General features: G+C 40.9%; 1 protein-coding gene across 3 annotated transcripts in view; it reads right to left on the reverse strand.

The window, feature by feature from the left end:
* LOC138192707 (synaptotagmin-2-like) overlaps window positions 1–23,905 on the reverse strand; it is a 63,441-nt gene extending 39,536 nt beyond the window's left edge. The window contains exons 1-2 of one of the 3 annotated variants that reach the window (XM_069140287.1): window positions 23,590–23,905; window positions 23,431–23,495 (exon numbers count right to left, since the gene is read on the reverse strand). The gene's annotated coding sequence lies outside the window, so the exon portion shown is untranslated. Of the gene's footprint in view, window positions 1–20,664; window positions 20,685–23,430; window positions 23,496–23,589 lie in introns of those variants that run through there. The other 2 variants (XM_069140290.1, XM_069140288.1) reach the window with 2 other exon arrangements.
* Between the last annotated feature and the right edge of the window lie 823 nt (window positions 23,906–24,728).

A 24,728-nucleotide genomic window follows, 5' to 3' on the forward strand; every position in this document is an offset into this window, starting at 1 on the left:
AATCAATAAACTGTTCACTGTCAATTGAAACTGATCAAACTACAAAGAAGATAGGTTGAGTTTTTAGGTGTTATAACCACAGATTATATATAAAAATGGATTTGGTATTCGAACGAAGCTAATGCAGAAGTGCCTTTAAAAGCAATACCACTGAGGGCCACTAGGGGCTGGTTCCAAATAAAATCTGGCTCCAGTAGACTCATTCAAAATGCCCCAGCTTCTTAAATTAAATAAAAAGTCACCATTTTCTTCCCCCACAAGTCATTATGGTGTCCTTAGCTAAATTCACTCCAAGTGTTCTGGTGGCCCATTTAAACTTAATTTCATAATTTGTTATATGATATTAGGACCTAAAGAGAGGTATGTTCAGGGACATGTCTGTGCTGATTGACATGCCTGGGGTGCAGTAAGGTTTCTGGTATAGGTAGGCGCGTACGGTATCTTCATGTTCTCAGTCAGATCCATCCCTTGCTCTAAACAGCAGTTCACAAACCACTCGGGTGACGTCAGTGTGGATTGCTTCTTGGTTCTGAGACTTGTAAATAAATAATGCTTTTTAAACGATCTAAACGGGTTCTGCTTACTCATGATAATTATATACTGTAATATCATGGAGAAGCCAAGCTTTCAGGGTCTTGCATCACACTTAAGTTATACAATCTGCTGATTTGATTGGCCATCACATACACAGTATGATTGTTGCTTTAAATTTACTTTAGTGTTAATAGCATTTGAAAACATCTCCAAAATATCTTAGGTTATACCATTTCTGTCTCAAATTCCTTTTAAATCTCTTTCATTTGATCAAGAACTCCAGGCTCAAGCTGTTGATAATACTTTCAACGTTTATATTTAAAAAGGATTCCTAGAGCACTTCTATAGCTGTCTGTGCTGGTTAGCGACTCTATCCATAACTGTCAGCTTGTCTCACAGACTTAACATGTCCACAGTAAGAGACTTGAGACTTGAGAAAAGCGTTTCTTGAATAAACTCATAAAATAGCACTGCTATCCACCAGAAAGAATCTCTGATTTTTCTTACTCATCAACTGCTCTGTGCTTGATGAAAAAGACCATCTAGTCCAAACAAGTGGAAGAGTCACTCAGCACCAAAATACAGAGCCTTTCCTTTCTTTTACAAGATTACTGTGCAGCTTCTCAGACAGCAGTTGAATTGCTGGGCCCCCGAGGATCCCATGTTTTCTTTTTCTCTCTCGGTCTCTCGTTCTCTCTGTCTGTGTCTGTCTCCAAGACACGTGGCTCTCCACGACTGTTGCTACAGGAGACTTTTGGGGGCTCTCAGCTGCCCTGAGTCTCTGGAGTGTAGCATATGAACACTGGAAGATGTGCATGTGTGAGCGAGGAGATTTCCACACAGGAGGGATCTGGCCCAAATTTAATCTCTCTATTGTGAGGATGGCGGGTTAGAGGAAAAAAGAAAAGGGCCGTGCCTGCTGAAATCCCACTGGCAGTGCTGCAATGCAGGGGTTTAACATTGAGCCAGAAGGCAAACACATTAAAGAACTGGCCTATGGATAACACACAGTATACACATTTTCACACAAACACGAGTACACGCAGATGGACGAATGCATGCATGCACTAAAGTGCATTTGAGCTGAGATAGCTGCATAAATAGTGTTTAGCAGGCAGGAAAGGATTTGAATATTGTCAAACACTGTGACCTCATTCAGCACAGTCACGTGCAAATCTTACTCAGTACTCAAGTAGGTTGTTGTAACAAAGCAAGAAACCAACAAGTCCTCCAACCCATTCAACCATATCGGGCATTTGTTCCAATCCTCAAATACGACCTTACAGGAGTTTTTCCTAAATTGGCGCCCCTGGTTAAGTTTAGGCAAAACATATTTTTTGGTTAAGGTTAGGAAACAGTTTGGGTGAAAATTATTGCTTGAATTGTGCTGTGAACGTGACGTTGTCATGGCAACAGTAAACACAGTTTTAAATAACTCTTTGTACTCATGGCTGGAAACAAGAAGTGAAAACCGGTCTCCTGTACCCATGTCCGCTGATGTGTCAAAGAATTCATTCAACCCACCTCCTTCTCCGAAGGAACGACTCACATCATATGGGCGTCATTTGAACTGAGACGCCGGATTGTCGTCACTGACCACCGGCAGAGGTCGCTTCACTTTATTTTGTAACCGTTGGGTTCTAGTAAGATGCTTCCATGTAAGACCAGGGGAAGTCTGCAGGCATCAACAGGGGTGCTGAGAAGCCCATTTGGCCGTTGATATAGCAAGACCCGCATGAAAGCCATAGGGAGAGTGATAGAGGACGAAAGGGCTGAGAAACCCACTGAAACGGAGGAAGAAGGGTAAACTGAGGACAAACTAGCATCCCCGCCGTGCAGTGCTGAAAGCAGGACGGGCGAGAGACCCTTGGCAATTAGGACAGAGGAGGGCGCAGCTGCTCGCTTATGGGTGAGCAAACAGGCAGGAAACTGTTATGTTGCGTATGCGTATAAAGCACATGCATATGCCTGTGCTCGTCAGGTGGGAGGGGCTTAAGATAGAGAGAGTGGGGGGGACAAGTGGCGGTGAAGGTGATATTTTCAAATTCTGGCATTTTTTTTTTTTTTTGCCTTTTCCAGAAAACAGCCTAATTCGGCTTTAAGGTGATTTATATTAGTTCTGTGTTGACATTTTTCATCAGTGAGCACATCGCACTATTTGTCTGAATATAAATCAAGGGAGAGAAGCTGCCGTGGGCATCACTGTTTGCCCATACAGTTTGCCAGAGTGTGAGAGGTGAAGAGCGTGATGGGTGGTTGCTTACATGACAGCTTGCTGACTGTGGGAGTCTTTTACAGTCAGCAGAAACGAGCAATTGATGCCACTTTGGCTTCTTCATGCTCTGATAAAACCAGGACACAAACAACAGCGAGAAACATTGTCCATCAAACATTTTCTAAATTTAGAAACGTCATTTAAGGTCGAATCGAACTGGAAGTCAATATTACAGGAAATTGAACATCAAATAACGTTCTTTGTATGTTTGAGAAAATACAGTTATGATCCAGGATTTGTCAATTTATCATACCTGGCAGTGTGAAGTCTCATACATGGTTATTTATGAGAAGCATCTGTCTTGCCTTTGGCAAAGCCTCTGCTCTTCCCTGCCCTGACATGCTGTGCCCACTGCGGGTTCATCTGTAAGCCCAACAAGCTCCTGCAGTCATTATGTTGCCCCTCAAGAATTTTGGTGATTGAAAATGGCCCCCCACGACTTTTCAGCCACCAGCGGTTGGGTTCAGATGAACATTAGTTGCTAGTGGCAACTCCTAGCGGCAGTCTCGTTTAAATGACATCCAACATTTTGTCAGATCAGTGACCAAGGAAATACGGACAGAAAATGTATTTCTACTTGTTGGAGCGTTGTCGGTAGGTACCCCTTTAAGTACAGTTGGTTGAGAAATGTGTATTCGTGATTTGGTAGAATTTGCTTTCCTATTATCAGTTTATGACCAATCTAGTTAGTTACTGTCTGTCTGGAGATAATGGTAATCCAACATTTTGAGTAAAAATTGGATCACTATCAGGAATGTTTGCTATATTAATATAAATATATATATAATTTTTTTAATTATTTTTATATATATATATATATATATATATATATATATATATATATATATATATATATATATTGTGTATTTTTAGGTTCAGCCATCCGACAGTTCTCATTATTTTTATGACCAAATTAGGACCAACAGTGAAAGCTGCTTATGTTAAAACTCATTTTGCCAAAATGTCTTCATATACACAACAGATGTAATGAACTGGTATACATACATATACGACAGATTGTGGCTCAGTGCAGTCAAATAGGAGGAAGTTGATGGATGTTTCTTTCATTGAGATGAAGCTTATTGCTATTATGTATTTGTTGTTCACACTGCTTTCTGATTTGAAATCAATATCATTGAATTTGGTCTGAGGCTGTTTTTACAGATTCACTGGCTTCAACGGCCATCTCTTGTCGTCAACTTTTATTGGAAGTGCGATTGGTTCTCTGCAAAGCGGCAGCACAAACACACACTTATGAGGATAGAAGAATGACAAAGGATCTGGGAACTAACACCCTTCAGCAGAGATGTAGCCCTGGTGATTTGGGACCATCCTTAACTTGAGAAGAGGTTGTATTCAATTTAGTGGCCCAGGTTAAAAAAAAACAACTGGGTTGGGCTGCAGATCTGTCTCAGTTAAATTTAAAACGGTTACATTGAATCAGTTTCAATGTCCTGTCTGGCAGCAGTTAAAAAGTAATTGCTCCATCAGCTGAATGACACAGCATAAACGTCAACAAGTAAGATTTGTTTTTTGAGAATTTTTTTTTTTTTCCAATCTTCAGAGCTTTTAGGAAAACAATGATCTCACTTCACTTATTTGAAGCAAGTGCTATTTTCCACAAGTCTACTGTCCATAAATCCTTGTGGAGAGTGTCTACTTTCCTCCGGCTACCTGCCTCACTGGGAGACAAGACCTGTGTTTATGTGTAGAAATAAGGCAATTCATCATCCGGTCCCAGAGAAATGGTCAACAGCAGGAACGAAACAGCACACAATTCCATATTAATTGCTTCCCTCCTTGCCGCCCCGGTGAATGAAACATAACACTACAAACCACACATGACAGACAGAGAAATTACATATTCTTAAGGAAATTATTAAATTAATCAATTTATTTCATGCTTTTAAGCATTAACATTACATTATTCTACAGGATAAGATGACAGATCTAACTAATTTGAGTGTATTATCCTAATGGAAATAACTGGCTGACCATTGTGGAAGAGGCACAAAGACAAATGGAAAAGGGTAAACCCACTCAAAAGCCTCAAGACCTCAATGTCTCTGAATTACACGTGTCCAAAGAGGCAGTGGTGATGCTAGAAAAACAACAAGTTCCCCAGGGTACCAACAAACTCTTATAAATGTCAAATAGGTTTTAGTAATGTGCTCTGCAAGCAGTTATTTCTTCTGGACAGGGCCTTTCAACATAATAGACCACATTACCTACCAAGGTCTATCTATGGCTGGAGGAACGATCTATCCTCATGCTGCTCAGTGAGTGCCATATTTCTGCTGAAAACCAACACAACACTTCATCTTTATGTTGTACTGTATGATTGCCTTTTTATGATTTGGAGGTCTGAAATGGCTAAAAATGAAGAGTGCAGTATTGTCATGAATGCCATGGCGGGAGTTCTTTTCTTTCTTTTCTTTTTTTGCTCCTTGTAAATGCGGTCAAAGGTATTGTAGGACAAATGATAGACAAGCCGCAAGTGGCAAACTGAGTGGCTGCTCATGGGGATCATTCACCTTCATACCGTCAGCGAACTCCATTATAAGTCAGGCCCAAATCTTGGAAACCACTGCGCCATTAGTCAAACACAGATTGAGTGTGACAGCTAACCTCTCATGATGATCTCCTTGCACCACATAAAAACTGACTTTTGTTGCAGCATAATCATGTTCTTGTGCTCATCTCAGCCTCGCTGCACAGTTACAGCCCTTAGCACAAAGCAGAGGCGCTGTATTAGTAATAATAATACATTCATGTGGCAGTGATGGAACATTTGAACCATCTCGTATGCTGAATAAACAATAACAAAATCTCAAACAAACAGATATTCTGACAGTAAGGAACTCCTCTCTATTAAACTGTGCATACAAATGAGCAACAACGTGTTGAATCTAATCACAAACACCCCGGCTTCAGGAGGTTTACTGCTGGTTGCTGCTTCCCACCACGATGATCTCTCATCTAAAGTCTTCAACGTACACGTCTTTAATTTACAACTCCTTTGTGAGTGAGAAATTGCTGCAACAGTTTGACACAGTCTCGCCCTCTTCTGACGATTTATCCATGTGTGTATAAGGGAGTAGTGTTACTTACTTTTCAGAACTAATGGCATCACCATTCACCACATTTCTCAGGTATTCAAAAAGTCTCTATCTCCTGTTGAGTGACGGGAAGATTTGACCTAAGAACATTGCGATATTTAACTGAGACCATCTGTAAAGTAGACGGAGTCTTTTTCAATTAGGTGTTCATTAAAAACTAAATTAGGCATTGACCTTTGAAACACACTTGCAAAGGGAAGAGGAGAGAAAGGTAGATATGTGCTTTCAAAAACATCCATCTCTAATTAAAAAGAACTTGAGATGCTTGTATTTCATTATATCAAGAAACTGCCTCCAAACAACAAGCAAGTCTTAATTACATCCCAATGTTCATCAATACTTTCTTAGATTAGGTTTCAATTCTCTCACCGACTGTGTACCACAAAATATTTGTTTAGTATTTATATTTTAAAATGTGCAACCTACAAGTGTTGAGAATCCATAAATATCTGGTGCTTAATTATCAAATTAAAAGCTGGTGCTCTGAGCTAAAAGATACGCTTCAGTTTAATTATTCACAAATATCTGCAGTCATCAACAGCACAGTAGCTCATATTTATAAACTATTTATACCTGATTTATGAAATAACTTCTGAACAAGTGAATTAAAAAACATGCAACAGAATTTTCAACAAACATAAATACATACACAATCACAGATAAGAGGACGTATATTAGGGATGTTCCTGCAGCCAGACAGTAGTGTATTATCCACCTGGCCTCACAGCCTCGTAATCTGAGAGTGGCATCAACAATCAATGGAGGAAGGGAAAGAGAAGACAAGACCAATCGATGCCTGTTAGAAACACCAAGGTAATTGTGCACTTATCAGTTTGGAGCAGCTAACTGCAATGAACTTCAAGATGCCTGAACTGGATGACCACCAGATAAAACTTGAAAGTTCAACTTCAGACTAACCTGAAATTTGAAAGCCATGTTTGTTTTCTCTTTATAGAAACTAAATATTCTATCATTGCGATCAGCAGTTGTTTTCCAAAACCTCTCGCAGCAGTAATCTCTATTTCCTTGTTGTGCATAACAATGTGTGGCATTCCTGTGTAATATGAGCACTTAACAGAATAAGACAAATAAAATATCATTATTTCTAGGGTCAAATGAATCAATACTAACACAAATCTATATCTATACAGTTCACCTCTTGACCAGTTCCTCTGTATTCTTTCATATACTGTGTGTGAGCTTGCTAACCACAAGCTTCATAGAAGCAGGTCAAAAACTAAATAATAATTTGCAGACCCAAACCGGCACTCCTGAAAGCAGAACTTTGTGTTTCCGTGGCAACCATTAAAAAAAAAAAAAAGACTAGCAATGGCGTTGAGATAAATGCTAATATTCTTACAATGCTAACATGTTGACATTCAGCAGGTATAACGTTCTCCGTGTTTACTATCTTCAGCATTTTAGCATGCTAACATTTGTAGTTATTGCTGAGGGAGATGGGAATGTACTTTTACATATTTTATGTCATCTGGTGCTCAATGAAAACGTAAGGGATCACTACAGTTTATTACAGTTCATCCTAAAATTTCATGGCGATCCTTCCAACCATTGCCAAGATATTTCACTTGAAGACTAAAATGTCAACCCGCTAGGGGCTCGAGAGGAAAGGTCGCGGGTATTTATGCCGTGCAAAAGTCTGTACAAAATCTCATTGCGATCCTTTTCAATGGTGGCTCAGATTTTTCAGTCTGGACCAGACCTGGACCGACAGATGACATTAGACCCACGAGGACAGCTAAAAAAAAAAAAAATTGTCTCAAATGTGATGATATTCTTTTCACAAAATGTAACCTAAACAGATAAACTTGTTTGTTTCAGAAGGGAAAGTATCCAAAAAAAACTGTGCTCCAATAGAACCATCACACATTTCTGGCAGTCAGTGTCGGCTGGCGAGAACACACTAACAGTTTTTGGGCTTGGCAGGTAAATGTTACCACAACTTGCTCTCCTTTTTGGCCGCAATACATTCCGAATTTTCCACATTTACAAACACGGGTCTATTTCATGAGCCCCTAAAATCATCCCAGCAGGATGTTGCACTGCTAACAAGGGAAGCAAAGCAATTTGGAAAGGATGTTATTAAATGTCACTTCCGAAACTGCAAACAACCAATTCCCAATGACAGTTATTCCAACCATGAAGCATTGGGGAGAAAAAAAACTAAAACAATGGAGCAACATATCTATTTCTATTACCATGTTTATGTGATGATGTGAAATACATCGCATCCACTTAATAGTCACCCAGTTCCCTTAAAACAAATTAAATCTTTGTCAATGTCCAACTCTTTTATCACAGCTAAATAATGCCAGGTTTACAGGTCGCTGCAGAATTCCTACATTGCATTGAATCACTATAAAAGCAACCATAACTTCTTCTTTTTACTGCATCCCAACAGATGTGAGCTAATGCCCTCACAATTAAAAACCAGAAAGCCTTGAAGAAACACATAACACACCAAATCTTTCCACCCAAATGGCAATATGTGAAATCCAACGCAGCCAACTGACAGTATTCTATCAATTATTCAGGAGCCGAAAGGCTCCCAAAAAGTACCGCACCCCCGGCCATGCAGCCGTAAATCACTGTATAGCACACCATCTGCTACTTGTCACAGCTAACGGTTGCTGTGTGCACAGGAGTGTAGTACAACATTGATTCTTTAGTCCAGGACTATTTCCATTGTGAATGATAGATTAGAAAGTGCAGGTAGGATGATGTGCGAGGAAAATATGCTTTTTGTGCACATATTCATCACATCTGTTAAATTTTTAAAGCTATAAGTGAAAGAGTAATATGCACAATGTGGGTTGTATCACCTGGGTTGCAGTGTAGGAATGGAGAGCCTGTTACAGTTAAAAAAAAAAAAAAGAGTATTAAAAAATCCCTCATGAAATATTGAGCGTCCACAAGATGGGATGTTAGAATGATTCTCCCTCTCAACTTTGGGTCCTTCATCCTCATTGGTGTTTCAACGCTTAACCTCCTCCAGAGACAAAATGTCCCGTATTCAGACTTCAATAATGCAGCGCCTCCGTTCTTAGGGCTAAGGGCTGCTTGGTCTGACATCTGACTAATCGCTGACAAAGCTGCGGCTTCAGTTTGCAGATCACTGTGCTCTGGCTATTTCTGTGCAAACAAACAACACAATTCTCCACAATATTCCACTTACGTGATTCACAGTAATGTCAGTTAAACTGTCTTTAAGCCACCATTTTTAAACAGTAAATGTAAACGTCGTTTGAACGTCAAAAGGAAACTTGGCTTCTCTGAGTTCCTCTTTTGGTGACAGTTTTAATTAACCAGTAAAAATAGCATCACTTCCATTTGGTATCTGTCAAAGGATAACGGCACGGTCCAACAGTAGCTCAGCCTTTCCAAGAACTCACTGATCTGAAGAGGGTGTTGGAAAATATTCACAAGTCACAACAGCGTTCAGTAAAACTGCACTATGTCCCAAACTGAAATGAACAAGAGCCACGTCACTGCCGTCCTCATTAAATTGTTAATTATCAGTTTTTCGGCATGTCAAACTCAATATTGTTTTTTGGCATTCACCGAGTCAAAGAATGCCCAATCTAATTATTTGCTGTGTTTACATTTCCTGATGTCTCCATGTGAGACACTTCGGCTGCATTTCATCCAGACTTCCTCTACAGTCTCTCTGCTTTGAAATGTTAACTTAAAGATCTCCTGCAGGCAGGTTTAAAAAAAAAAAAAACAGACTGCTTTGAATTCACATAAAAATCCAATTACCTGGTTGAACAGCATCAAAGCCTCCTCACTCATTGAAAAATCCACAACCTATGAATATGTAAACAATAAGCGAATAAGCAATTGAGTTGTTGCAACACCTTAAAGTCTTTATTTTGATCTCAGAACGCTTTCCATATTCAGGCAAATAATTTTAAAGCATCCTGTTTGTGTCAAATTCAAAACATCCTGTACAGTGATGGTCAAACAGTAAAATGTTTGAGTGGAGGGTTACAGCAGGCAACAAGACTGTCATGGCTCTGACCATTAGTTTGTTATATTTCCTTTTTTCACTTTTGAATCACTCACACCCTGTGTCTTGGTTTACGTCACCTCCTGCCCTTATGTGTTTCCCATTTGTGATTATCCACCCCGCCCTGATTAGTTTCGCTGTCCCTCGTTGTGCTCCTCTCCCCCGTAGTCCTTATATTCCCTTTTCATGTTGTCAGTTTGTCTTTTCAGTTTCCATGTTTTTGGCTCCTCGTTTCTGCTCCCTGCCTGTTCTTATTTGCATTTTTGGACTCTGTCTTTTGGACTTAGCCTCAGCTGGCTCCCTGTATTTTTGTTTGCTCCAAATTTTGTGAGTAAACCCTTACATTTGTGTAAAAGCTCTTTCTTTTGGTGTTGTTCGGTCCTTTGTAAACTAAAGAAAAAAAGAAGTCCAGGACCCTCTTTGAAATGCCGGGCTTTTAATGAGCAATAATGGCTTTTAATGAGAAACAGAGAGAGGAAGTAGTGGCATTTGGCCAACAAATGGTGTAACTTAATCAGTTAGTCATTCAGTCACTGTCACTCAGTCAGTGACAGGCATTTACATTAATTAGTTTTGACCCCGCTGCTGCGTTTCAGCCAGAAATGTCCTAATGTGAACTTTTATTTCTTTTTAATTTGCATCAAAGGTGTGACAGGTTTCACAACCCTACATTGCACACATTTTACATCTCAATTCACCTACACTGGCCCTCTTTAGTAAAATTAACTAATAATACTTTACCCTTCAGTTTCTGAAATCAAGAGAGGAAAAATGCCTCATTCTGTAAATAGAAATTTAATAAGCAGTGCCCCTCACACCAGCACTGTACCTCCAAACAGCAGCACTCAATTATTACCAACAACTCCATCGCAAGCGCCGCTGGCAGAGTTTAATGTCATTCAATATTGTCATTTATTACTGATATCTGTGGATGATTTTAGCTTTACAAAGCTGGAGGATAAATAATTACAGACAGTATTAGTCATTTATGCTTATCTGGGTGCTAATGCCTGTGCCCAAAAGAAACTACAGCTATCATTTTAAAAAGCTCACTTATGAGGGATTTTTGCTTCATCAAGGAGTGAAAATAAAAAATTAAGAATAAATAAATGAAACAACAACAAAGTTGTATTGAACTTCCTTCTGCATTTATCATTTTTAGAACTTGAAAATGAAAATACTACACAATGCAAATGCTTCATGAATCAGGCATTCAGTTTTGCATTCACTAAATGCTCCAACCTTGCGTCTACAAAATCCCAGAAGGAGTAGCAGCTTAGCCGGCAGCACAACCTGTTTAAAGTATGCACCAATACATAATGCACAGTGTAACTTCTATTGGAGCTTAACTTTCCAATTTGGATTCATTTCTTCATCTTGTTCTGTTAAAATGGCGATGCTGCAAAAATGTAAAGAGCGTTTTTAAGGAGATTCTTCGACTTTTCAGCTGCATGCTGGGAACTAGATAAGGACAAAATGTCAATTTCAATGTATAAATGAATTACTCAGTAATTCACAGTTTCACTGTAGTTTCAGGCTGAGAGCAATGCAATCACCTAGCCCGCAGAAGTCCATTTACTTCGCACAGAGCTGAGGCATCGGGGAAACCCAGCCGACATGAGGTCAGGCAACAAGCTTTCCAGCTGAGATCGAGCCAAACTGAGGAGTCGGACACTTTTTGCTAACAACAAACAGATTTCCACAGTTTCTTGTTTTCCAAGCTATTTGATTGAATTTTATAGTAATAGCTGAGTCTGTAAAGTGCAAAATAGGAAAGAGATTGTTTGCAGTCAGTTATTTACAGATTTAAAGACTCTCATCCTTCTGACTGTAATCAGTAAATGAAACAGTTACAACCATTGTGGGAGTTCACGATTCTATTTTTTACTTTAATTGATTCCAGCTAATTAGTGCTTGCCAGTCGAAATGTTGATATTGCATGTCATGACGATCATAACAGCAAATACAGAAGCGGCAGAAATATATCATTTGCCTTTTCAATTCTTTGAAAATACACAGATAAATTCTCTTGCAGGACATAAAGGAGACTAAAACTGATGAAAAATGTGTTAGAATTTCAATCTAACTTTAATTATGAATCACTCTGTCTCATTTATTTAAGGATTGTGTTTGTATGCTACTGTCAGAAACTCATGTATATGAGGAACTAGTTATTAAAACAAAATGAAGTGCCAATGTTAGATAGAGTTCAAAGAAAATGTATTAAGGGTTTCCTTCTGTCAAATCCAAAAACAATGTTGACTGATAATAGCACTCTATTACATCATAAACTCAAACTCCTCTCAAGGGTGAAAACTAAGTCATGGCGCAAACTATTGCCCCGACAGTGATCAAAGGGCATAACAAATCAAGAGAGAAAATGGAGCTGGGCGCAAGGAAGATGCCAATATGAAGTGAGGATGTTTTTGTACATAACTTTTCAAGAAGCCTTCAAGGGGGATGAATGTGATGAGGGCTGCTGTGTCAGAAGTTACACAACACTGGCCAGCTGAGGTGGATGATAAAGTACATCATTGTAAAGAAAAGATCCACATTTGATCAGGTTTCTTTGGGAAGATACAAATCTATCATATTAAATTTAAAAATGCTAACATTCTGCTCAGGAGATCTCTAATCTAAATAACACCAATGATAACAGTTACCAATAAGCATTGATCCCTTCTTTATCTATATAATAGTAGATTTATTTGTATCTCCCATACTCCACCCCTCTTTATGTAAGCACCACAACTAACCACAATCATGCCTGACTAGCTTGTTGGAGCACATGACCCAGCCGTAACTGTACCCTGGTCTCTGTGTTTTGACCACCAGTGTATTCCTTAAGGCAGAGCAGCTAGCTGAGTAATTGCCCACTGTGTCAAGGACATTTTCATAAAATTGTCTGAGAGAGAAAAAAAAACCAAAATATCAGACTAGCTTTCACAGTCCCTTACACACATTTGAATGAGGGGGCACAAACCAGGCATGTCCTAGATAAACAGCACCCCGCACTGCATTGACACGCTCTCTACAGCAGTCAGGTTTACATAACGGCAGAGAAAACACGGGGATGCGCATCACTTTCAGAGCTCAATATGAAAAAACACCGACTAAAAAGCTGCCTGCTTGTAATTTTTTTTAAATCACAGGGGATTTTTTAAAAACAAAAATATGTTTCAAGATGACTCACAACAACACATTATCAATCGCCTTGTAGAATAAATGTAGCAGCTCAGTGTAGTGATTTTGGTAGACTTTAATTATCTGGTGAGAGAAATTATGTTGCAATAAATTTCTGGATTGTAGGGTTCTTTCACACCTAACTTTGAAGTATCGGACTTTGAAGTTTGGTCTGAACCAATATAGCCTGTTTCAAAGATGCCCAAGAGAATAGTCCGGACCATCCATTCCTTCCATCCATTATCTGTACCAGCTTTATCCTGAACAGGGTCACAGAAAGGACAGGGCCTATCTCAGCTGACTTTGGGCAAAGACAGGATACATGCCAGTCCATCAAAGGACCAAAAAAAAAAGCCAGACAACCATTTACAAACACTCACATTTTAGAATAACCAATTTACCTATCAAAAGTCTACTTGGAAAAAAAAACATGTGAAAATGCCACAACTTATTACTTATTTCCTGAGAGGAGGATAAGTGCTTGTAGTAATGTTGTAACAATAATAGGATAGTGACAAGAAAAGAATCTTTTCATGCATTTTTCTCCATTCAAACAGAAAAGGCTACCGGTGGAACTGACACACCGCCGCCAGACACATGTATAAGTGATGACGACAGGATGTAGGTAGGTCATGCAAAGTCCTTTCGTGCGCTCAAAAATTGCAATGTGGAGCCAAAACCGACCAGATCACAAGTATTAAGTGACAAAACATGAACTTTGGTTCAGACCTCGGTCTGCACTTTCAGGTGGGAAAAATGCCCTGAGTTTCTGACTTTGAGGTGAGATATAAAAAGTCTTCTGATCTGAATAGGAAATTTGTGACATGTGTTGAGTAAACAGTCACGACTGAAGATTGGCAACAGTTTGTGGGTTTAGGATGAGCCTATTTATTCAACAAAATGGTGGCTCCCCTGTCATGACTAATACCATGTTGTGTGTGTGTGTGTGTGTGTGTGTGTGTGTGTGTGTGTGTGTGTGTTCTAACTGACGACACAGAAGGAGAGTCTGAGAGAGGATCAGGAAAGTGATGGCAGAGAATGGAGGTGAACACTTTTTTTTATTTTGCCTCAAATAGATGAAGATGGGTTTGTTTTCTGTTGTTGACTCATTAACACAAACTTCAGAGAAACATTAGACACTGCAGCGGTCGTGATGCACTCATGCTTGGAATGTGTGCATCATACCCTGCAGCATACGGCAGGATACAAGGCCTCGACAGCGGTATCTTGATGTTTCCCCCCACTTTGTTTACCTTTTTATCCTCCTGAGCTGTCAGATATTATAAAACCACTCTCATGCAAGCTCTTGGCGATTAACACAGCTATGCTACAATTCACAGAGCATTCTTACTTGACGAAAAGAGACACAGTTGCAAAGACAATGTGCAGTGTGGATCTCTGTGGCTTTTGGAGCAATGATTCAGGGAAAACTCTCCAGATGAGAATGAAGATGGCAAAAAAAAAAAACTACTCACAAACAGCTCTCCAAATAACAATGCTGTGAGAGGCTTTATAGAACTGCACAAAAGGATGACAGTAATTATTCTGATCAATATAATACAATGAATGTCATGTCCCTCTTGCAAGGCCCAACTATTACCAGCCTTATCATGGGAGGAAATAGATTTTGCAACCCTCCATCATGCTCTTGAAGGCACCAACCAATTTGCTGTCAAGTCAATAATCTCTTTGGGAGAGATTGAATCTGGCTGTCACTGAAACACGCAGGCAAAAAAACAAAAGTATTCAAACTTTGCACTTCATTAGTTTTAAAATGCAGGAGAAGTTAGATAAGTAGATGATTCTTTCAGTTTGTTTCTGACACCTCTGTTTCTGAAATGTGGTCTGACTCCAAACATGTTAGCTGAATACAAATGAACAGCATGTAATCTTTTATTCGGGGAATGTGCAGCAGCACAAAGACCTGAGAAGGCAATGAGCGAAGGGGATTGCTCAACACTCAGTGGAGCACCTTCAGCTTCACAAAGCACCATAAATCACACGCCACTCATACAACTGGAGCTATTCATTTAAGTCACAAAAAAACTGCGGTGCCTCACTGGAGGTCAAACCTATCACAGAAATATTGGTATTAGTGTATATGTTGTCCAATATAAAAAAATATGCTTGCAATGAAATTGTTAATTTCCCAGTTAATTATATTTTATACCTACTACATCTCCAGTGAACTTCACTGTCTCAATGCATTGATGGTATGCGCTTATATGTTGTGTGTTTTTACCTTAAAAGTCTATAAAGCAAGCTAAAATGTTTGCATATCCTTCACATACCAATGACAACAGAGCTGCCCTGCAAGGTGCTCACCTTCCATCGGGAACAGTCAGAGTTTTGCCCAAGGACACTCTGACATGTGGACAGAAGGAACCAGGGATGGAACCACCAACCTTACAATTAGTGGGCAACGCGCTCTACCATGTGAGCCTAGAAATAATGTAATTTTGTACAATAAAGGTTTTTGTTAAACTGTAAAATCTTCTGTCCCCATTACATATCACAAGTGCTTGATTATTTGGGTCAATATGTTCATATTTGTATTTTGTTCTCATTGGTATTGCCATAGGAATCAAAAACCCAGTATCGGTCAAGCTCTAGAACAATCTAAGCTCAGCAGACATGATTTGTTCGCACTGAGCCAATGTTGTCCAAACAGTATCCAAACAAAATGAAGCTTGATCACTTTAGTTCTGTAGAATCTTCAGCCAGAAACTGTATTTTGTTTCTTTTGATATATAAAGATCATCCTTAAATCATCTCCTGAAATAAGTAAACACTAAACGCTCTACAACAAGTAAAGCGCATATTTAAATGTATCAGTGCCTCTCAACACAATTTACCTCATAATTTGATGAGTAAAACATGTTTTCCCTTTGATTATATAATTCTTTGTTATCTCTCAGTCCCACCACAGGGAATGTGGGAGCACTACTGTTAGAACTCACAGGGATTTTTGATTTTGTATGCTGTGTCCTTCGCCTGCACACTGGCCTCAAAAATCTCAAAGAGAAAAAAGCAGCCTTCATGCCGAGCACCTACTCACACAGCTAACGTATTCTCCACCCTCTCCACCCTCCTTTCGCCTTAGTTCTCTCAGGCCGATTAGATTGCACAGTATTCCTCTAATGAAAAACCTTAAGTCCTTATAAACCTGGTTTGTAAACAAACCCTCCAAAAAGTCACAGATCACAGGCAAAATTATAAAATTCCTCACAATGGCAGCCTGAATTTTAAGTTCATTTCAAGACATGTGACGCATTTAAAACAATTTTAAAGCTTGGGTTTCTTTTAAAGAAGGGGAAAAAAAAAAAAAAAAGGGGGGGTGGGTGTTTTTTCAAGGTTTTCTGTTGATGTTTGCTCCGCTTCAAGCGTTCTGCATGTCAGATGGGCAGACTCTCGCTTGGCAACACTAAGAAATGGCAACTCAGCTCTCCCACTGCAAAACCCTGTGGGAATAGGGACAGAAAGAAAATAGAAAATGTCTCTTCATTTCTAAGATTTCAAGGGCCAGAAAAATATATTTAATGAGGCCTCCTCTGTTGTTTCTCTAAGAAGTAGAAAAAAAAAAAAAAAAACCTTCTTGTGCTGCCAGATGCCTTTTGGTGTAGGCAAGGAAGAGGAAAAATAAAGAGGAAAATACACACAACGCCCTTAAACTGCATTTTAAACACACACAGACCCTGAAGGTATTTTTCTGAAGACAACTGCTGGCAGCCTATCATCAAGTCCACTATCATTATTCAGACAGATTAAATCACTGCTTCCAAACAATCTTGATATTGTAGCTATATGAATCATTTTGCACCTTTCTGTGGCGCCAACCATCAAAGTTCAATTGTATCAGTCTCTGCTTGCACCTGACAATATCGAGCTTGTAATTTTAGTGTGATTTTTTGGCTCCGGGGAGACTGAACTAAAACTGTCATCGGAAGCTGCCTCTTAGATGTGTATGGCCAGGCATTTCAAATGCCTGAGAGCAATCCGTTAACCCTCTTGACAAGGACAGATCTCCACAGTAGTTTTTGGCAGATACAGCTAAAAAAAGAGTGGCGCTGGTTCACATTAAAAAAAAAGAAAAGAAAAGAAATCAAAAGGAAATAAACATATTAGGGAAAAATAAAAAACTGTTTTATTTCTCCTGCGTGCAGAGATTTACTGTAAAGCACTGAGGACATGGAAGCTGGGGGTGTTGCAGCAGAATAGTTGCCAAGTACTCAGAACCCCACAGTGATGATGAGGTTTGGTGACAGGGGTGCCAGCGGAGCGGTGTGATATGGATGTGGTCAGAGGCTAGGCAATATCACCCGGGAGACAAGAGAAGCGACTTGTTCCTAAGCTCTGGCAGCACCGAAGGCAACCATGTTTATACATGAAGAAAAAAGAAGCCTGAAATCACTGAATACAAGTCTTAATAAACATATATTCACATCCAAGGGGGATCAGCGCACACCCTGACTGCATCTTTATCAAACACAAGTGTATGCATGTGCATAAATGTGTGAAGTGAATACATGGTTGGACTTGCAGGCAGATGTCTCTAATGCAGAGGAACCATGTTTAAAAATAAAACTGAGCAGAGAAGAATAGAGTGTGTGTGTGCTTATAGAGCAGGTTTTCTGAAACAATGTGTGTCCTTCTATAAACAGTTAACATCGTCTATCTATGTAGAAACCAACAACCTAGAATCTATAAAGAAGATGACTAAATATAACTCCATCCTGCAGATTAAAGCAGCTCCTCATCCTTCCATGATCCAGACAGACCAGATGAGAGTTAAACCAGATGTGTCATATAGAAAGGTGCTTTGCTACAAATTGGATGATTAACAGAGCAGTGCAGCCAGCATTGAGACATTTGGCTGTGATACACAGCTCAGTGGTGAATGATTGGCTTTCAGGGCCGAGAGAGCAGATGGGACGGGGACACGGAGCTGGACCAAAACGACCGACTGTGGCTCCCTTGGTTCTGCATCAGAAATATGACTTCCATGCCGGCCTTTGTGCAGCCTGTTTCCTAATAAGTGATTCCAGATTTCAAATTTGTAAAAAAAAAAAAAAAAAAAAAAAAAAAAAAAAGGAGTCATCTCCGGTCTCGCAGTATTGCAGCGGCTTGGTCTTTCATAGCAAGTTATCTCCGCCTTTAGCTCCACCCTCTTAACATTAATTATGCAGCTCAATGCAGCACTCTGAATCCCTGCTGCAGCTCACCCACACTACAATACTCTGCCGCTTTCTCCCACTCTCTCTGTCACACAAACCACAGGCGAGCGTTTCTCTCGTTTTCCTTTCATAACTACATTCTCAGCCTTCCGGAGTCAAAGACAACATTTTCCCTTCAAGCATTACAATGTGAGCAGTGTGCTTTTGCAAGGACTAAAGCAATTCTATTTTTCCTTTTCTTTTAGATTGTGCGAGGTTAAATATTCACATACTTTTTTTTTACTGAGAGCTGATAAAAAAAAAAAAAAGTGAATCATTTTGTAAATGAATGTTCAGTCTGATGCACCTGATGCCCCACAGACAAATGCGATAGTAAACATCATGTTTTTGAGGGTCAGATACACTTGAATGGATGCTTTTGCAATGAGTTGTATTACTATCTTCAGTTGCAGTGTGACTCACAAGCAGCACATATTTTTGCCGTGTCATTTCCGAAGCACGGTTCTGATTTCAGTGCAAATCAGAAGCAAACACAGCCTGATGTGGCGAGGCAAACACACTTAACGGCTCAAACACCTGTCTGGCAAGGTGTAATTGACTCAACTACTCCCGAGCACGGCGAGAGAGACACGACCAGACCGTGTCACAGAAAGGAAGGGGAGAGAGTCCACGCTACGCAATCTGAATCATCCACATCAGCAGAGAAGAGGGGAAACCAGAGAACATACAACGGGGGAAGCTCTCACGCTTCGGTCAAACTCCCCCCCCCGGGCAGCCAGTGGGATGGAAACGGAGCGACTGATTATGGGAGCAGAAACAAGCTTCTCCTTCGTTTCCTTTAGCTTTTCGAGATGACTTTCACATCTGCACGCATGTGTTTATGTGCGTGCGCTTGTGTGTGACAGAGAGAGTATTACTTGCCTGGCCAGAAGCTATATAATTAATCCAGGAGAATTTAAGTGTCAGGCTATACTGTGTGAGTCATTCATGCACACGGTACCCTGCCTGACTTTAAACTAAATAAAGAGTTTGTTCTTGTCATGTGAGCCCACGTCAGATGGAGGTCTCAGCAGTTATTCGTGAGGTCGTTAGTTCTTACCTGCCACACAGAGGCTTCATCAACAAAATGTGAAACCACAGGCAAACTAACACAAGATATTTAAAGGCACATGCTGTTTGCCTCCCTATTGTTGCCGTTACAATAGGATCAATAAAGTGTCCGTCCTGTGTTTGCAAAGATGCTACGTATGAAACAAAAGCAAACAGCGAGGCAGATGTTCCTAATGAGGAAAACATGTCCAGGGACAGTGGGATCATTCAGCTGGTATCTGGCGAAGTGAATGTGTTATACGCTTACATAATCCAGGGGGAGCGTGAAGTGAATACTCTCTCTCTCTCTCTACATGACAATGCACGCGTGCGAGTCGGCTGTTTTGTTCTTGTGCACCGCGTTTCCATCACTCCTTAAATCATCGCCCATCCAGAATGCACAATGGAGGGTCAAAAGCTCGTTGTAAGGTTGCTGTTCATCAGCAGGCAGCCCTCGACGCTGTGCAGCTCTGCTGCTGCAGGGGTCTTTTCAGTGCATGGAACCGGATGGTGAGCAGAGAACGCAGCGGGGGCTGGGCACTGCAATGTACTGCAGTGCTCGTAGCTCTGTGATGCACACCCACTCTCCTTCCATTCTTGCTCTGCCTCTGACAGTCTCTCAATCTCTTACTCCATCTTTCTTCCTCCTCTCCGGCCAACTGTTTGTATCATTTTGTCTTACCTCCTCCTCTCTCTCCACTTTCATCTCATTGCTTTTGTCCTTTTCGTGCCCCTCTTTCTCCACACTCGTGAGGTTGACTGTAATCCGTGTGTCCCACGCTGTTTCATGGTTCGAACAACCCTTCCCTCTGTCACTCACATGCACACTTAGCAACACAAATACATCCTCTCACCTTCAGCTTGAGAGTCCCCTCATCCTGGCAATGGTGCTGGCACACGTGCACAGTTGTGTTTTCGTTCACTTCAGATAACATTACATTGACTCACATTCGTGTCCTAGAAACTTGCCCAAACTATAATCATTACTGGCTTTCAAACCCTTCCTACAACCTAAACCTAAACTCAGCCTCACACAAATCTTAAACCTCACCCTCCTCACCCTAAAACCCGAATGATTTACTTCACGAGAACTTAATTTTTGTCTCTAAAAGACAGTCAAATCCAAACAATGTGACCATGTGTGCAAACAAATTTACTGTATGTCCCCACAACATGAGTAATACAAGTACACACACTGTCCTTCTGAGCGTTCACTGTATTAATCAAGGTGTCATTCTAACATCCCCCAGAGTGTCCGCTCACCTTAAACATCTGCAGTGTCCTCCGTTTCAAGCTGAACAATCTAAACAGCAAATTCTGAAGAGTTCACAAAGCACCTGGTCTCCTCGTGACATGGAGAGTTTTGGTATTGTTGCTAACGGTAGTATGTCAGAGTGACAGCCGTTGCTGCTCCGCTATGTTGCCTACACCATCATTTACAGGGGCGCACTAAACGCCCATGCCACGCAGCCTGGGACAGAGGGTGTCACGCGGGGAGGATGAGCAATGACAAGCCCAGCAGCTGCTCCCTTCCTCCAAAAACTCCACAACAGTTAGACCGACTTACAAAACATAACTTCTACATAGTGCCTACAAAGATGTAGGCATGATAAAGATAAGGCTAACTTGCCACAAGGAACCTTCTCCCAGCAGTAAATACTTGAACATGACCTGAACTGTCAACTGGCTGCTAAATAATTACATTTTGGTAAACCACACTTGTAAAATGTATTGAATGAGAAAATGTTAAACCTCCCTGATCTCTCACAATTTGTGTTTTTCTTAGATAGTGGCTAATTCTTGTAACGGTGAGGGGTAATGTTTCCGGTTTCCATTAAAGGTTTGAGGTTCTCTGATTATCACGATCTGAATGAGTTTCACAGTACGCCGACAGCCTGGTCGCTCTCAACCATGACATGAAACAAAGCTTTGTGTCCCAGCAGGTGTCGGAGCTGTATGAGCCAGAGTCATTACATGTTTTACATGTTCTCTTCACAGATGTAACACAACACTGTTGTCTTTTAGCACCTCCTACATTGTTTTATACACATTTGCAGGAGACATAATTAATTACAAGCCACTATTGGCAGACATAATGTTTCTTCTGTTTTAATAATATTATCCTTTTCGTTTTGTGTTATCAGGCAAATAAATCCATCTAACAGCCAGATGTCCCACTTGATTGAATGATTTTGCTCGTGCAGTCAGTCGTATTGCATAGTTTGATGTCTCATTTGGAGCTTTGCAGTGAAAAGAAAGGCAGAACAAAACCACAGTGCTGACACTCCCACCTGGAGCATACTACAGGTAGGCAAGGACAGCGCAGAGGGTTTCAAAATAAAGAGCTGAGTTTTCAGCATCTCTGCAAAACCGTGGCTCTCTTTAAGAGAGACTGTGTTCCAGAAAAGGAAAGATGCATGAATAATGAAAGGTGTTTTCTTCGTGTCTTAAAATGAAAAAAAAACCCAAAGGAATAGGGGTGCACGACTGATGACAGTATATAGTATGGAAATGGAAATGTGTATAACCAGGAAGTTTATCAGACTAACTACATCAACAGACTAAGAACTGTCCACTAACTCTACCTACTAAACACTGGTTTGCTTTCAAATAAAAAGAGAGAAGCACTTCTAAACAGTCCCTGCTACGTGCTCTGTCCATGGTGCTGAAATGGATTCGACCCTCTCTGTATCCCCATATCTAACTAGAGCTTTAATCATTGAAACATAATATAAAACCAGTTCATTCTGGTCAGATGTGTGCATGTCTTGTGCTTTTGTCTACTATCAGAGGGTGAAAGAGGTACAAGCCTTATAAAAAAAAAAAAAAAAACACCGGTACATCCTGTACTAGTCATCCTGTCTAACCTTGTTTTTTAGCGTGCCCACACAAAACATACAAAGTCCATCCATTATTTCCTCCTATTCTGCAGCAGGCCAGTGCTCACAGACATTTTTAACAGAGGAAACACACAGTGCCCACTGCTGGACAGCATCAAATCTTCATTCTCAAATGATGAAGGTCAGACTTTCAAAAAAAAAAAAGACAGTGGGATGTGATAAATAAACTGTGAATGCACTTAATGAAAGCTGATAATGAATTCATAATAAAAAAAATAAAAAAAACATATTTGTGCATTACATATTGACCTCTACCTCAACTTTCACTTTTTTTGGTTATTTAAGCTCATTTTAGAGTAAGACAAACCATTTTTAGGCGTCAAATAACCCTGTGAAGGTACACTGATACAATAAAAAAAAATGTCTATCATTTCTTTGGTACACTTTAGTCAGTGAGGCTAGTTTAACCAATCCGAGAGCCTACTTTTGCTGCAGGCTCAGACTAAAGGAAGTCCCAGAACACCGGATAAACCAAACAAAAACTAATCACCAGGCTCAAACGCTATCAGAGCCAGTTATCTAAGCAACCCCCTCTGACAGGCAGAATACACAATCCGAGCATGCACGACACAAGAAAAATGGGCTCTTTGTCACACTGAGCTTATCAGAGGGCACTGAATTTGCAGTATAAGAGACAAAAACTTCACTCATCCCAAGCAGGGATTTAAAAAAAATAAAAAAATAAAAAAGAACCAGGCAAAACAGTGATAGTAATTTTAGAAATCTGGGAGCTGGTTTGAGTTGCTCAGCCTGGCACTGGCTTGATGCTGAGGCAGCTTCGCACAGGGATGTAATGGGATACTGCAGCACTAGAGAACCGTGTGCACAGAAACTTGCCTAGGAGCATCAGGGAGTCCCGCACTAACCTTCCTCCTCCGTCCCTCCCTCTCTCCCCCTTCTCTTCCTTTGCCTCACATCTCTGCTTCTCTTTCAAGTCTGTGCATAAACACCAAAAAGTAGAAACCCGTGCGTGTGTTTAAATGTACCTGCATGTGAAAAACCTAAAAGAGGGTAAACAGCCAGAATATTCACCAACTAATACAGAAACAACTTCAGAAGTGAAGAAAGAAAAAAAAAAAAAAAAAAGCCACGCTCGTCTGTAGTAGGAGGAGGGTGTTAGCGGGCTTACCTTTAGTGCAGGTTGCTCTCTCCCGGACACCGAGCTCTTCCCCCGTCTCCGCAGGCTCCGAGACACTTTGAGATAGAGAGAAAAATAATCAATCTCCTCTTACTTTCTCTTACTTCCAGTTTCAGAATGAATGAGTCTAACACAGCCCTGTAGACACACCTTTACTCTGTCCTCTGTAAACTCTGCCACACACACACAGACACCCATTCAAATGCACCCCAAGACTGGAGTACCCAAATTGATAAGGATCTGCTCAGGGGAGGGATAAAAACTACACACGCTCACACACTGCAGTTTTTTTGTTTTTTTTTTCCTTTCTCTTGCCCACTCGCTCTGCTGCTTTTTTTTTTTTTTCCTGCTGTCTTTGCCTGCACTGCCTCCTGATTGGCTAAGCTGCTCTTCAATAACATAAGCTCTCTTCTTTAATTGGAAGGGGTCCAGTTATGTGGTGCACCAGAAACCCTCCCGCCCAGCTCATCTCTGTCCTTTTTTTTTTTTTTCCTCCCCTTTTTTCCCTGAGTGCCCGTGGAGAAGAATGCTGAGCTCGGCAATTTCATACGCATCAAGCAAAGAAAAAATGGAATGGAGGACAGAGGGAGGAGGAGGAGGAGGAGGAGGAGGAGGGGGTGGGGGATGGTGGGGGATGGTGGGGGGATGAGGGGTGTGTGTGTGTGTGTGTGTGTGTGTGTGTGTGGGAGAGAAAAAGGAGTCGGAGCGGGAATGGGGGAGAGCGTCGGAGGCGAATCGGTCGACTGCAGTGGGACAAGCGGAAGATGCACGGAAACAAAAGAGACGGGGGGAGGAGGGGGGAGGAGGACGGGGGCTCTCAGGTGGAAGGAGAACTGATTCGGATGCATTCGGTGCACCAGCCGAAGCACGTTGAGTGACAGTGGGTCAGATGAAGGGAGATTTTCCCTGCACTCACTGCAGCATGTTTAGGCGGCTCTGCTGCAGTGTGGAGTCTAATTGCCAGGCATGAAGGGGGATGGGAAGGGAGGAAGAGGAGGAGGAGGTAGAGGAAGAAAAGAGCGGGGGGGGGGGGGGGGGGGGGGTGCAGTGATGCCGAAGTACAGTCTCCCAGCCAGCCTGGATAAATGGAGGTGAAATGGGCCAGCCAGCCTCAGTGTACAGTGTTAATGCCTCTTCTTTGTGAATTATTGAAGGTGCCCCAAAGGAGAATGGGAGGGTGGCAAACCACTGAGCATGTTCAGACACGGTCACTGCTGCTGAGGTTTATGATAATCAGTAATACCTGAAGCACATTAAATGGAGCCCTCTTCAGTCAGATCATCTAATCT

The sequence above is a fragment of the Embiotoca jacksoni genome, unplaced genomic scaffold, assembly GCF_022577435.1.
Source record: "Embiotoca jacksoni isolate LCO1_2020_lvr unplaced genomic scaffold, fEmbJac1.0.p SCAF_9, whole genome shotgun sequence".
Classification (NCBI taxonomy): Eukaryota; Metazoa; Chordata; class Actinopteri; family Embiotocidae; genus Embiotoca; species Embiotoca jacksoni.